The sequence below is a fragment of the Mandrillus leucophaeus genome, unplaced genomic scaffold (assembly GCF_000951045.1).
Source record: "Mandrillus leucophaeus isolate KB7577 unplaced genomic scaffold, Mleu.le_1.0 Scaffold941, whole genome shotgun sequence".
NCBI classification, from domain to species: domain Eukaryota; kingdom Metazoa; phylum Chordata; class Mammalia; order Primates; family Cercopithecidae; genus Mandrillus; species Mandrillus leucophaeus.
In genome coordinates, this window is record NW_012110264.1 from 221,046 (window position 1) to 236,246 (window position 15,201).

Consider the following 15,201-nt stretch of genomic DNA (forward strand, 5'->3'; position numbering starts at 1 on the left):
TGACTAACAATCAATGTATAGAAAATATCATATATATATACAGATGCTTGCTTTTTTCTAGGTGTTTGTAAAATGTTTATAGGAAGCATTGTCATATATCAGAAGTGTTACTTCATTAAATAAAATTAAACATATATTTTCTAGGTTGTACTGATATGTCAGCGTAAATTATGGACATTTTCTTCTGAGTATAGTTTAAGGTATATTTTATACAGCAGAAGTGCACGGTCTGCCAAATAGAGAAAGGTACTGTACTGTACCTTTAGATAACATGGGTAAATTGATGCATTATAGAAATTCTGCACATCATTTATACATGTTCAAATGTAATAGCATAAAATGCATCACCATAAATCATTTTTCTTTCATTATTTAAAGTATAGTAAGGTCACCTCCAAGTTAAGACAATATTAGCCATTTTATTTATTACAGGATAAAAAATGGAACCAGTAATCTCTTACAGGACTGTAAGTACATTTTTTCTTTGAATTGGTTTCTCCCCTCTCTCTTTCGTGATATTTTGATTCTAGTTTTACCAGGGAAACAAAACCCATGATAATGTGGAACATAAATTTATGGAAAGAAATGGAGTCCATTACATGAAACACTGAATGCAAAGCTGCTAGATAAGAAATGGCAGGTTACTATAAATTAAGCAATACCCGTTCAGAAGAGTATGACAGTATAATTTTAAGACTCTCAGTAGCTCATTTATCAACAACTAATAATATATCCTGTTTACAAAGATTGAAAATTCAACAAAGATTGAAAAAAAACCCATAAAATCCTTATTTCCATTTTTAACAATGCGTAAGAATGTATTCTAACCAGGTTACTGTTGAGTCCATACTGCCTGCTGATAGTTTGATTACACAAAAGCCAGAAAATATGGAATCTTTTAAATTATTTAACATGACTTTAATCTATTTGTAGGTCATTTTGAAGAGCTTGGACTGCTGTGAGAACTCAATGGAAAGTTTATATGAGCTAGCGTGGATAATAGGAGTCTATTTCTCACACACAGAAGGATAAGTGATGTAGATAGATGGTAGGTAGACATAGAGATAGATAACCAATTCACACTTTTAAAATATCAAACATGACATTTGTACCCTTAAAAGTATGTGCACTGAGAATAAGAAACAGTGACAATTCACATTCAAGGATCTCACATTCAGTCAGTGGAAATTAAATTCCTCATCTCTTAATGTTGATGTTGATATTGATGAAGAATTTCCGTCTGAGAGATATGTTTGCTTCTCCAAACAATTCACCCCTAAAAAAATTTTTTTTAGAATTGGGTAAGGAGCTGAATACAGACAGGTGCAAATCCTATTTTAATTTTTCATATTAAAACTCATTTCTACCACTCCCTTCTACTGGAAGTGTTATGAATTCCTAAGTAGTTAAAGCTCTGGTTTTCCTTTATTTGAAGGCTGTGGTTGAGAGTATTGCACAGGTACCCTAATCCTATTTTACTCAGTTTTGGCATTTGACCTCCAATTAATGAGTATCAGCTCACAGGAGCAAAAATATTTTAGGAACTTTAAGAAAGTCATTAATCATAATTTTATATCATAAAATTAAAATATGATATTACTAAACACTAGTAGCCATAATCATTTCATATTATTGTCAGGTACTACATTGTTTGTAAACTCACCTATAGATCTCTGGTTAGGTGACAGATAACTTAAACTAAATTTTATATTAATTAGAACTGTTTCTTACTCTGTATTTCTACTAAATTAGAAAGTATCGGCAGCTATAAGTCATTAAATTTCACTCGTTAGAGTTTTATCAGAGAACTTTGGATATTTGCCAAAAATGAACTCAGATAAATTAAATAGAATTCTCACTGAAATATCCATTGTTTGGATAAGTAATGAACGTGTCAGACCAAAATCTAGAAAATTAAATGTTTTATCTTAGTAGAAAATGCACAGGTCTCCATCATAAATTGTTAAATAATCATAAATGTTATGAGTTATTTTAATTGATATCCATCCTCTCCCCTCATCCCCACCAACAAGCAGACCCTTATAGAAGAATGAAACACACGTTGTTAACGTGTGAGATGGGGAGACACTGGAAGAGCAGAGGGAAAATGATAAACTGAAGTGAAGGAAAGTGAACTCTCCCAATAGGGAAGCATTATTAAGCCAGTGAGTAACTGACTTTATTGCAGGGAGTATCTGAAGCTTAAACTTGTCAAGGAAATCTTGGAAACAGTATAAAATATGTTTCAAAATCATCCTGAGGCAAGGTAACTGGAGTATTTATAGTTTTATACCTGTCAGTCAATCATTGGTTAGGGGCTGCCTCCAAATGGACATTAAATTCAAGCCAATCCCAACCAGCTGTGCTTGTAGGCAAAGCATATTCTGGCAACCCAAGGATGGCACTATGACCTTAATGTTGATACTGACCACTGGAAATCAGGCTGATAAACACATATGAGCTATATTATGAATATATCTAAAATAACATATATTATTAATAATACCTATCACTCATATATGACAATATAATATACATTATGTTTATATGTACATAATAAATACTTAATTTATAATAATTATTATTATATAGAATAATAATTATATAAATAATGTAATTATATATGAATACAATAATAATTAAATGTGCTATATAAAAATATATAACATATACATAATTATATAAAATATACAATGTATTATTATATATTTATTATGTACATGTAAACATATGATATAATGTATATATTATATAATGTAAATATATACATTAGGTCTATATATTTATCTAATATGATATAAAACAATGTAAAATATATATTATGTGTATTTATAATGTAAATGCAATATGTAATGTAAATATAGATAGATTTTAATATATCTATACATATATTATATTTTCTTTATCCAATCATGTATTAATGGGCACTTAGAATGATTCCATATCTTTGCTATTGTAAATAGTGCTGCAATAAACATATATGTACAGGTATCTTTGTGATATACTGATTTGTTTTCCTTTGGATGGATACCCAATAGTGGAATAGCTGGATTGAATGGTAGTTTTATATTTAGTTCTCTGATGAATGACTCTCTACACTGTTTTTCATAGAGGTTGTACTAATTTAAATTTACACCAACAGTGGATAAGCATTTCGTTTTCTCTGCATCCACCAAAAGATATTGGTGAGGACCAATATCATTTTCTAATTTACTTTTTAATAATAATCATTCTGACTGCTGTAAGATGATATCTCATTGTAGTTTTTATTTGCATTTTTCTGATGATTATTGATGTTGAGCATTTTTTCATATGCTTTTTGGCCATTTGTATATCTTCTTTTGAAAAATGTCTTCATATATTTGTCCATTGTTTAATAGAGCTACTTGTTATTTCTTCATTAAGTTGTTTGAGTTTGTTGTAGATTCTGCATGTTAGTTCCTCCCAAATTAGTCAATGTGATCCATCAAATATACAGAATTAAAAACAAAAACCATATGATCATCTCATTAAATGCAGAAAAAGAATTTGATGAAAAATCAATCATGGTTTAATAAAAACACTAAACAAACTTGGCATCAAAAGAACACATCTTAAAATAATAAATGTCATATATGACAAACTCACAGCCAACATCATACTGAAAGGGAAAAAGTTGAAAACATTCCACCTAACAAATGTAACAAGATATGGATGCCCACCTTCACCACTCCTATTCAACATACTACTTGGAAGTGCTCGTGAGAGCAATCAGGCAAAAGAAATAAATGAAATGCACCCACATTGGAAAAGAAGAAGTCAAAATATCTCTGCTGACAATATGATCTTCTGCCTAGAAAACACTAAAGACTCTGCAAGACTCCTAGGTTTGCAAATAATTTCAGTGAAGTCTCAGGATACAAAATCAACATAGAAAAATCAGTAGCGTTCTATACAGCAATAATGATCAAGCTGAGAATTAAATCAAGAAGTCAATTTCATTTACAATAGCTGCAAGAAAAAATACCTAGAAATATATTTAACCAAGGAGGTAAAAGATGTCTACAGGAAAACTACAAAACACAGATGAAAGAAATTGCAGACAACACCAATAAATGAAAAACTATCCCATACTCACGGGTTGGAAGAATCAATATCATTAAAATGATCACACTGCCAAAGCAATTTACAGATTCAATAAAATTTCTATCAAAATCCCAAAGTCATTTTTCACAAAATTAGGAAAAACAATTATAAAATTCATATGGAACCCAGAAAAAGCACAAACAGCCAAGCAATTCTCAGCAAAAAGAACAAATCTGTAGGCATCCCTTACCTAATTTCAAATTTTACTACAAGTCTATATTAACCAAAACAACATAGCACTGGTAAAAAATGAACACATAGACCAATGGAACAGTATAGAGAACCCAGAAATAAAGACATACACCTACATCCAACAGGTCTTTGACAAAGCTGGCATTTATATGCACTGGAGAAAGGACATTCTTTTCAATAAATGGTACAGGGAGAATTGGTTTGCCATATGCAGAAAAATGAAACTGGACCTCTATCTCTCACCATAGGCAAAAATAAACTCAAGATGGATCAAAGACTTAAAGGCAAGACCTGAAACTATAAACATACTAGAAGGAAACCTAGGGAAAATTTTTCTAGATTTGGCCTAGGCAAATAATTTATGACTAAGACCTCAAAAGCAAATGCAGCAAAACCAAAAATAGACAAATGGAACTTTATTAAACTAAAAAGGTTCTGGACAGCAAAATAAAAAAAAAAACTAACAGAGTGAACAAACAGGCTGTAGAATGGGAGAAAATATTTCTAAACTATGCATCTGACAAGGGGCTTTTAAAATTATTTATTTAGAGACAAGGTCTCATTATGTCTGGTCTTGAATTTCTGGGCTCAAGCAATCCTCCGACCTCAGCCTCCCAAGTAGCCAAAACTACAGGCATGCACCACCGCTCTAGCATCTTATTATTTTTTTATTAACTTTCTATTTTAATTATTTAATTTGGAGACACCAATATCTCTCTGCGATTTAGAGACATATTACGCAAAGCAATATTAACTTATGAAAAAAGTATATGGAAACTACATGAGAATACACTAACCAAGCAATACGTTCTATTAACTGAACATTTTCTGAGTAAATTAATATTATTTTTAACGTAACATATTTTAGGGGAACAGGGTGAAGAGTATATGAGAGCTCTTTACTATCTTTGCAACTTTCCCGGAAGTCTAAAATTAAATAGCTTAAATTTTAAAAAAGATAAAAAATCACATGGTTTTGACAAGTGGGAATAAATAAAAGTATGGAAGATATCATGGGAAAATTATATATTTGATAATAATAATTATATGTTTTATACTTGTTACATAGATATCATTGATTAATTCTGTTTTCACCTCAAAACTTACAGCTGATAGACTTTCAGGAAACACCAGTGTTTTGTGGGCTTTAATGTGAGAAACACTACCCTAGGTATATACTGTATAAGGCAGACAGGCAGGCTATTTTGTATCTTCACGATGAAATTGCAGCAAAATAAATTGGATACTCCGTGTTCACTACTTTCCCAGAACTAAAGAAAACACAATCTTGGTGAACGAAACATGGGAAGTGGACTGTTTCCAACAGCTTTTATTAATTACTTTCTTCCCTGATGACTGAAAAGCTGATGTGATAATTAAAAAACAAAAGTGTCCTACTTCAGGCAGAGGGAATACGATCCTCTTAGTACTACTCGTGGGCCAGAAGGAATAAATCCATTGTTCAGAAGAAATTACAAAATCTTATTCCTATAGACCCTCTTAGCATGAAAGGGCCTCCTTCAGCAGGAGCTCTTTCGGTGTCTTCCTTCAGTCTGACTCCCTGCTGACCACAGGATGCCAAGCCCAACTTCCACTTAGCCACCTGGCTCCCCCGGGAGTACTCAAGGGAATGAACCAACATGTTCCGAGGGCACTCACCAAACACAAACTCTATAAAAGTCTGAATTAAAAAATCTTATTTTTATTTTGCGTCCCTGTATATATGAGAATGGTTAAAGCTTTTAATAATATAATACCAAAAAAGAAAAGAAGAAGAAACTAAAATAGCAGTACTGTTGACTTAAAAACAAAAAAACAGAAAACAAAAAAAACCCACGAAAATCCTTCATGACATTAAATCATTTTCTAAAGTATTTTATCTTGTGATTCACCATATGAGGATGAAGTCATGTCACATAGATATGTATAAGAATGAAATTTTGTTAGATGTCTGGTAATTTATTTATTGCTTGATAGCTTAAGGACACTTACCTTAAATATTTGTATACAATTTAAAATATAATAAAATTAACATTAAAATCAAACAAAAATAAAAATAAATAAGCAAATCCTCATTTGCTTAATATAGACTTATGTCAATGTATTTATAAACTGAATTATATGATAAAGCTCTTGCAAGCTATGACTAGTGTTCATTTGTTCTGTCACACACAGTTTCCAAAGAAGGCATAGTGTTTGTAGTAGTAGGATATATAAGTCAATAAATAGCTTTTGAAGGTGATGGAATGTCAAAACAAAGCAGAGGTATTTGATAACCACCAAAGCATTTGTTTGTAGTATATGTCAGTATGATGGATATTATTCTCAGTAGTCTAAATTTTTACCCAATAAAGAAATAAAAAATTTAATGTAGCAAATTTCAAACTCTGACTAATGTTTTGAATTAGTTTGATATTTTGTCATTGAATAAAATAAGTAAAGTGTATTACAGCAAAACTCAATATAAAGGTATTTCCTATTACAGGACTGTAAATTAGGGAATTGATTGTTTATGTAAACTTAATCATAGACACTTTTATTTTAATAAAAGTACTTATACTCTATTTGCTGTTACATAAAAACATCACTTTTGCTTTTGACTTCTATTGCCACATTTTGAAATATCAGCTGTGAACATTTGGACAATGCCTGCCTTAAATACAGGTTAATATTATTTCTTGTTATAAATCAGGAAAAGCATAGAAATACCATTAAACAGTACATACTGGGACACTAAAATATGTTGTTTCTTAGGGTACTGAGGGAGCCAAGTAGAAAACACAAAATAATAATTTTCAAAAGTTCATTAAATTTTCATCATTTTAATTTTACTTTACATTTTGTGATGACATTTCTAAAATCATATATTTATACAAATAATTCATCTATAAATAGCTTTATTTGCATATTTTCTATGCTTTACTTCAGTAGTAACATGTATATATTTATACATGTAATGTATTCACACACATAAATTCACAGGTAAAGTGGTATATTAGTGGGGTCTTTTTCACAGCAAAAGTGAAGCATGATCAAAACTTATTATTCCAGGAACTTTACATGTATTTTAAATAATATGCAGGCAATACTTACAGCAGTCTTAAAAATAAGTTGAAAATAAAAAATAATAATACATATTTCTCTGTTCACAGTGAATCTTAGAGAAAGAAAACAAAGAATATTTTAATGCAATGTATCAAGTGTAAAGTAGAAAATGTAAATAAATACAATTGTGTTGAATGCAAACTTTTTTTCTCTTGTGTAGGTATGTAGCACAATATGTGATGGTATGAAACACATACGAACAGAAATGAAAGATTTAACAGTAATAGCAACAGAATTCAACAACAAAATACGAATATCTCATAGTAATACTATTGGTAAATAATTCACACTGTATTTAAGAGTGTGGCAATAATTAATTTATAAAACAACTATATTTGTTTTTCCATGTTATAGGTGAGAAAACTAAGTTACAGTAACGTTGAATTCCTTTCTCAGAATAAAGGGATTTGAATTTTTAGGCTTTCAATATTTTCATCTCAAAATACTACGTTATATTTACTTGGGGTATGTGTGTGTGTGTGTGTGTGTGTGTGTGTGTGTGTGTGTGTGTTTAAATTCTTTGGTTTTAGAAACTTGCGTTAACTTAATTCAAGAGCGAAAATTGAAACTTCTGAACTTGGATGCTGTTAACTCATTTAACCGATTATTCATTCTTCTACTAGCATACTGTCTTTCTTGTAGTTGGAAGGGAACATTTATTAATTAATTATTTGATTATTCTTATGTCTCAAAGTTAAAAGTCCTAGTAATCTAACCTCACAAATGTACAGAGAACACTCACACACTTCAATTTAAAGAAAATTTAAATAATAATATTAAAGTACATAGGAAAGCCATCAATATTAGAAGCCACAATATGTTGGTATTTGATTTAAAAAGACAATACTGTTGTAGTATATTAATCACTGCTATTTGCGATGCATATTCTCCATCTCCACCTTTGTGCTTCATGATTTTCAAAAACGAATATATGGCAAACTGTTCTCTTCTTTTTTTCTTTTTCTTTTCTTTTCTTGCATTTATATATTTATTTATTTATTTATTTATTTGCATTATAAAGACACCACTCTCACTGTCTGGAGTGACAGACGAGGAGGATGCAAACAGCTCTAGCTATTTTGTTTTGACATTTGTCTACTGGTGGGTGGTGTGTTTCTCAGCCTTTACTTTTTTGTACAAACCCTCTGGACCGGAATGCTCGTTCACACTGGATTACAATACGATGGGTCATGTAAGAAACAGCTATCTAAAGCATTTATAGCCATAAATATTAAAAGGGTAGCTTGAGCAATTAGATTCCCACAGAAAATCAGTGTTTGTTTCAACATTTTTTTAAAGAACTAATCTTCATTTTTTTAAAAGAATTAATCTTCCATTTTAGAGACAGCAATATATATAAATCTTCCATTTAGAGACAGCAATAAAAGTTTTTTAAAAATATTTAATTTTCTCGATTTTGGTCTGACGTGCTCATTACTTATCCAAACAATGGATATTTCAGTGAGAATTCTATTTAATTTATCTGAGTTCATTTTTGGCTTAATACAGGGTCTAGGAATCTTGCTCCTAGATATTTACCCAAGTGAAGTGAAAACTGATGTGAACACAAAAACTTACACATGAATGTTTATAGCAGTTTGACTCATAATTGCCAATAGTTGGAAGCAACTAAGACATTATGTATGGTACTGTAATGCACATACAGAATATTATGCATGTGTTTACACTCAGAACTGTACAACTCAAAAACTGAACTCTAATTTAAACTATGGGATTTAAAAACAATGTATCAATATTGTTTCATCAAGCGTAATAAATGTACCACACTAATTCGAGATGTTAGCAAGAATTGTGAGGAGGTGAATAGTGGATATGTGAGAACTCTGTAATTTCTGCACATTTTTTTCTGCAAATCAAAATCTGTTCTAAAAAATTAAAGCCTATTAAAAACCAAGCTATAATGAACATATAAATTTATTTTTTAAGCAGAAGAATTATATTGTGACATGAGCAGAAATCATTTATAACAGATGTGAAATCAGCACATTTGAGTATAGATTCTAATAGACGAGGCAATAAAGGGGTGGATAATAGTGAAAATCATTTTGATTGCGTCAAAATTTTCAGTAAAGAAAGAAAAAACACCTTAATCTCAGAATAAGGATATTTAAGTGTCAGAACTTCAAGATTAAAAAAACTGTTTTAAATAAAATTTTGTTTAAAGCTAAAGGAAAAATGAAAAGATGGGTTATAATTGATACTATCAAGTAGTATTATGTAAGAATGTTTTGAACTATTTTATAACATTGCCCTTCTTATTCTCATCTATGAGTGAAATATAAAATTGTTGTTTGGCCAGGTACAGTGCTCACCTCTGTAATCCTAGCACTCTGGAAGGCTGAGGCAGAAGAATCACTTGAGCCCAGGAGTTTGAGACCAGCTTGGGCAACATGACGAAAACCCAACTCTACAAAAATTGCAAAAGCTAGCCAGGTGTAGTGTAATGTGCTTTAGTCTCAGCCTCTAGAGAGGCTGAGGTGAGAGGATCGCTTGAGTCGGGGACAGGGGTCGAAGCTGCAGTGAGCTCTGATCACATCACTGCACTCTAGCCTGGGTGATGAAGTGAGATCCTGTCTCAAAAATAACAAAACAAAATAAACGTTTCCCATAAATCACTCTGATTTTGTGGGGAAAATGCAAAAAGTCAAATAATTGTACCACTTGCTAATTATGTTCAAGTCCATTTATTTATACAAGTATCTGTATTCTTATCTGAAAAACGAGAATGTTATTATCTATTCTGTGTACATTACAGAAGTGCATTGGGCTTCAGCTAAAACCAGGACTTTATAAGAACTTTGTAATATTTAAACCATTTTGTAAATATAAGAAAGAATCATATTATAATTGAGGATTTACTAGATAACAGAAATTGTGTAGGCCCCTACTTACTTGTTACTATTGCCAGGCACGCACTGTGTTAGACAAAACATCATATTTTATTTCGGTATCATAGAAACAAATTATTTGAAATTAGATTGATCTGAGTTCAGTTCTAGCTATGACCAACTGAGTCATCTTTAGCATTTATACCTGAAAGCTATGCTTTTTTTTTTTCTCTATAGAATGAAGGTAATAATATTACCTGTCTTATAACTTTGTAAGTAAAACTGATTATTGCTCTAATGTATATGTCAGGTATATGTCTTACAACTTTTAAATTTGAAAATTTAAGCCCTTCAATGAGATTTAAATAGATTCAAAATTGATTAAAATATGTAATTGGGATATATGTTATGATGAAACAGCCCTGGTTGAAGATGCTGCTTCTGAGGTCTGTGAGGTCTATGAGGTTTCTCCCAGCCACAGCAGCCATTAACAAGGCTCTGCAGAACCCCTAGAGCCTTGGGATTAGAACAGACAGACAGCCACTATATTACATTAGAAGGTTATATAATGCCATGCAATTAATAAGCCAAAGAATACTACACTGAATAAAGTTCTCCAAATATCCATAATTTTTGAAATTACTGCCATAATCTAAAACAAAACCAAAAACACCTTCCTAAGGCAGCATTAGAAAGCTTCATCAGCCATGTTCAATTTAGATGAAAACATGATACCATCCCTGGTTATCCCTAAGTTTCTTCTATGCAGCGAAAAGAGACAGAATGGAGAACATAGCACCATACATTTTTGCTCTAAAAATGTTTATTTTGTTTCTCAAAATAACTTTGAATTTGGAGGTCAAAACACATGACAGATGAATAAAGAGAGAGAGAGGTAGGGAGACACTACATGACATTTATCACAGGTTAGTCACCATTATAAATAATGTTCCAATAAACTAATTTTACCAAAATAGATTTAGTGGAAAGGTAAATAGAATAAGTGGAAAACAAACTGCTGACAACTGAGGTGTAGACATATCCTGAGAAAATCAGGACAGTGACCACAGACTTTTCTTGCTAATAGTTTGACTATAACAGGAAAGAGTAGGAAGTTGAAGGAAAAATATTTAAGGTTGTTTTTTTTTTTCTCTCTTTTTGTCTTAATGGAAATACATTGGAGCCTGTGTATTTCAATGCAAAGAAACAAACATGAGTTACAAAGTAGTTTCCAAGAAGAGATTAAAAGAGTCTGGGATAAAATAAAACCAGGGAAATGACTTAGACTTCAGAGAGGCAACTTTTGTCCATCTCAAGGAACATAGAAAATATCCATGAGTTCAAGGGTAGATGAATTCGTAAATGAGAGGTATATGAAATTTAGCAAGTTGGTGTCTGTTTTCATTTTATATACTGTGGATAATGTGGATAAAATGATATACAAAAGACTTGAGAGCATAGTGAAAGTCTGTAGTCACCACCAAAGGGCCTAATGAAGACTGATTCGTGACCTGTAATCGAATTGCCAAGTGGTGTTGAACTAACAGCAGATATTGGAAATCATGAATTTCTTTTCTTTTTTCTTTTTTTTTTTTTTGAAGGAAAATTTGTATTTTAATTATTTTTATGTACAGAAAACTCAACAGTGTACATTTAACCCAGCTTAGTGGTAAGTTCTTTAGCCTTTGCCTTTTCAAGCTTGGCGATACGAGCCACAGACTTGGGACCCAGGACATTGCCGCCCCAGTGACGGCGGATCTCATCGTATCTGTCGTTGTAATTGGTCCTGATAGCTTCCACCAGCTTAGCCAAAGCGCCTTTGTCTTCCGAGTTCACCTGTGTGAAGGCGACAGTGGTGCAGGTCTTCCTGTGGACTAGACGGCCCAGTCTGGCCTTCCCCTTGATAATGCAGTAAGGGACCCCCATTTTAGGACACAGGGCAGGCAAGAAGACAACCAGCTCGATGGGATCCACGTCATGTGCAATCACCACCAGCTGAGCCTTCTTGTTCTCCACCAAGGTGGTGACGGTGTTAACTCCTGCTCGAAGGTGGTCTCTTAGTGGGGACATCCCCTTTGCCAGCAGCTTTCTTCTCGGCCCGGGCCAACAGCCTCTGCTTCTTCTCTTGCTTTGTCTCTGGTCTGTGCTTGTGCACCAGCTTAAGCAGCTGAGTAGCTGCTAACGACTCTAGCATTTTCGTTGTGTAGTTTATTCTTCGGCATCTCTTAGAAGTGTAGGTATGGGAACAGAAGAAGTAATTATATTAATGGGATTGATTTATTAGTAGCAATTTCCTATGTGGGTCCAGGAAAAGGCAAAATGAGCATGATAGTTGAACATGCGGAAAGAGAATATGAAATCATTGGAGAATTTGGTGAATAAAGAAAGGAAAAGTGAGGAAAGGACTAATTTGGAGAACAGACAACATAATAATAAAATGATGATATGAATAGTATGATTAATGTGAATAAGTAAGAATCATTTGATAATTACTGTGTGCTAGGAAATGTTTTTATTGTTCTTGTTGAATCTTTATAGCAAAAAGATAAAGTTGATACCATTATCTAACATTTTACAGAGTTAACTGAAGCACACAGATTAAGTAAACAGCCCATGAGCACTCAGAGAGCAAGTGATTAAAACAAGCTAAAGAAAATGAAAGTCAAAATGTCTTTGAAAATATGGTGAACTGAAAGTCAATGAATAAAATAATCAAAAGATACGATGTTAAGTGTCAGGTAGAATATTAAAGTCTAAGATTTCAGGAGTAGAGAATTTCAGTTGATAAGATACATACATACCCAAGGAATTGTGTTGGTAAAATAGAAAGCATTAATCATTCAGATACATAACAATTGTTTTGAACCCTAAAATTAAAAAATAATTTATGGTAACTGCTGATAAGAGGATTTAAAAAAATCTATCTCCTCTTTCTTATTCTCTCAGCTCAAGCCAGATATCTGAGGAGTTTTTCCTCAATTTGTTTTTTTTGTTGTTGTTGTTTTGTTTTGTTTTTTGTTTTTTGTTTTTCTAATGGCTCTCTTTATAACAAATTTATTGGGTAAACATCATCTGCATTTGTCCTCATCATAAGGACTGTGTGGGGGGCATGCTTATTTAAGTCTAATAAAATATAAAGATAACATTGGAAGTATCAAGAAATTATCAGTTATAGGTGGAAGCAAGTTCATTTTAGCATTATGTTTCTTGGACTAATAGTTGGCATTCACATGTAAAAAGAGGAACCACTTATTAAAGTCTTCAGAGCCCAAGGAAATGGTCAGTAGGTGGATGGTAATCAAGAAGTGTGGTGATTGGTAAATAAGAAAGCAACGGATGGAAGCAGAATAGCTTGAAATCAACAGTGGGAGTAAGTCTGAAAACCATCTATTTGCATCCAAGCTTTTATTATATGGTGCCAATACACTACACAGCCCAACGGAAGCAGTGCCCACACAGAAGAGCCCAAATTTGGTTAAGGCAAGGGAGTAGTGAAACTATTCTACTAAAAAAAACAAAAAAATAAGAGAACATTATTTAATGATTGAATGTGGTAGTTTCATAGTACCCACGGAAAGTGGGGATGCACTTAAAAATGTGAGATAAAAGTTGACTAGAGAAAGAAAGAATCTCACCCAAATACAGATCTGATCATCTGTATATTTATGCGATTCTTCTCTAGGAATGTTTTCCTGTTCAGTAGAAATGACGAAGCAGGTAAGTAGGAAAAAGAACTACATTTTTTGAAGATGACCTAGTATGACAGAAATAAAAAATATAAAATTAATCAGTCCAGTGTTTTTTGCTTTTAAAAAATTGTGCAATGTTCTTTTTTCAGTGTAATCAATGAAGGCTCTGAGTATTGTATTACGTCTCATTGTTCAAAGAATTCTCATACCTGTACGAATGTTGAAAATCAAGTCAGGAAACCAGGTCCTGGGAAATGCTAACCATTACCCTAGAGCAGTAAGTGGAGATTTGAAACATACCCAACACTGGTACAAAAGACCCTAAGTTGTGCACTACATTTTTCATGCACTCTTAAAAATGCACTGTAGTCTGTGATTAAACATGACAGTAATGATCAAATCTGTACTTTACATTTGTGAAGATAGATTTACAGTAATTTACCAAGACTCAATCATGGATGCAAATTTGCAGTCTGTGATACGCATAAATGACATAGTGAGCCATTTATTAAACAAAAATCAACAATAGCTTCACTACTATCATGTGCTTAACACTTGTATTATCTAGACACAGATTTCCTTTTATTAAATAGGTAACATTTATTATTTTATTGATATTTTCAAGGGTCATAAATAAAAATGAGATTTAATTACATGAGTAATACATCCTTGGACATCTAGCTTTTCTCCTGGTTATAAAAGATTGGTGTAATACTGGGCACAAGGTCACCCCTGAGTTGTAATACTAGTTCTTTGACTTGTCAACTATGTGATTATAGGCTCCTGCACTCACCTAAGCTATGAGGCAATATTAGTACCTATTCTATAGTAGGTATCATAATAAAGTTATAAATATAAATGGTAAAGCACCATATCTGGTACATGTGGAGGCTCACAATTAAAGCTATTTGATATCACTATTAATTTTATTATCCTAATTTATTCTGAGTGTGGCGAGAGAAACCCCAGCAAAATATAAGCCATGTCACAAGCCCCCTTACAAACTCTACTTGACTTCGTGTATTGTTAGATGGACATGGATGCCCAAGGAAGACACTCAATGGTTGAAAAATTCACCAGACCTCAGAAAGAGCAATAAGATCTGTACTTCAGAATATAGTGAAAGGGAACTTTGGGAGCTGTTTAAATATTATATCATGGAGTATCACAGTATATTTTTTCTGTATTAAAAATGGTGTATAGGTCTTTTTGATTATGTGATTTAAAAAATGGAAAGGTCT

General features: G+C 32.3%; 1 pseudogene across 1 annotated transcript; it reads right to left on the reverse strand.

Moving 5' to 3' along the window:
• Positions 1-11,864: 11,864 nt before the first annotated feature.
• LOC105532228 lies at positions 11,865-12,465 on the reverse strand (annotated as a pseudogene). Its single transcript, XR_001004943.1, has one exon. The product of XR_001004943.1 is annotated as a 60S ribosomal protein L7a pseudogene (transcript).
• Positions 12,466-15,201: the final 2,736 nt, after the last annotated feature.